The sequence below is a fragment of the Aplysia californica genome, unplaced genomic scaffold (genome assembly GCF_000002075.1).
Source record: "Aplysia californica isolate F4 #8 unplaced genomic scaffold, AplCal3.0 scaffold00281, whole genome shotgun sequence".
NCBI classification, from domain to species: domain Eukaryota; kingdom Metazoa; phylum Mollusca; class Gastropoda; order Aplysiida; family Aplysiidae; genus Aplysia; species Aplysia californica.
Window position 1 is genome coordinate 374,093 of NW_004797551.1, and position 1,193 is coordinate 375,285.

Here is a 1,193-nt window from a genome sequence, read left to right on the forward strand (position 1 = left end):
TTGTTGTTGTTGTTGTTGTTGTTGTTGTTGTCTGTGTTTGGTAAGTGCTTCATGGCGCTCGTAACTGCATAAGAATATATGAGCGCGCGGGACACATTTAACTTTTTCAGTTGGTAGGAAATTTTGAAGTTTGCCCAGGTGGCGGCCGAAGCCTACTCTTATTGATTTTGGACCACACTTGGATCTTTAAGGAGCGCAACTTGCACACGGGACCTCCGAGATATTTCGCCCTTTCCAGAAAGCTATAGGCCAAGGTGTTAGATTTTACCTACCATAAGATCTGGGGTGTGGCTGAAAGACAGCAGTAAGAAGGAGACAAGAAGTAGCAGTAGAAAGTCTGCAGAAAGAGTCAGGAGCCCAGAAGAGGGGGGCAAGGAGGGTGAGGGGGTTGGGGAAGAAAGTAGAGACGAAAGCAGATGGCAGAACATTGTCACAGAGAAGGAAAGGATTCGAACCTGGGGGGTCAGATCTATGTTCCCTCAGTTCTATGCCCCCCCCCCCCCAGCTCTAAGGGAATAATAGAGAACGTTTGGTTGAAGGAAAGGTACTTCTTTTGGGGCCAAATTTGACTGCAGTCGCTGAACGAGTGGTCAGATTGATAATATAATATTATATTATAACTTGGCCCCTTGTCAGTTTGACTAATATATATATATATATATAGATCACTCTCTATATAGCTTGACCACTTGTCAGATTGATTATATATAGCTTGACCACTTGTCCAGTAGGACCATTGCTTGGCCAATGATCAGATTGACTATATATAGCTTGACCACTTGTCAGATGGAATATCTATATATAGCTTGACCACTTGAAAGTTAGACCATTGCTTGACCACTGATCAGATTGACTATATTATTATATAGCTTGACCACTTTTCAGATTGATTATATATATATATAGCTTGACCACTTGTCCAGATAGACCACTGCTAGACCACTGGTCACTTTAACATGACATAGCATGTAACTTGACAGGGGGAACATAGAGCTTGAGGGAACATTAATAATATGCCCCCGAACACGGAACCTATTGAATGAGAGGCGAACACCTTAACCTCTAGACCAAGAGAGCCATATTTGTTATCGTTTACAGATCACATCAACAAACTATCCCCCCAATTTTTTCTTTAAAAAAACCCCCTATTTATTTTTATTTTTATTTTTATTTATTTTATTTTATTATTTTAT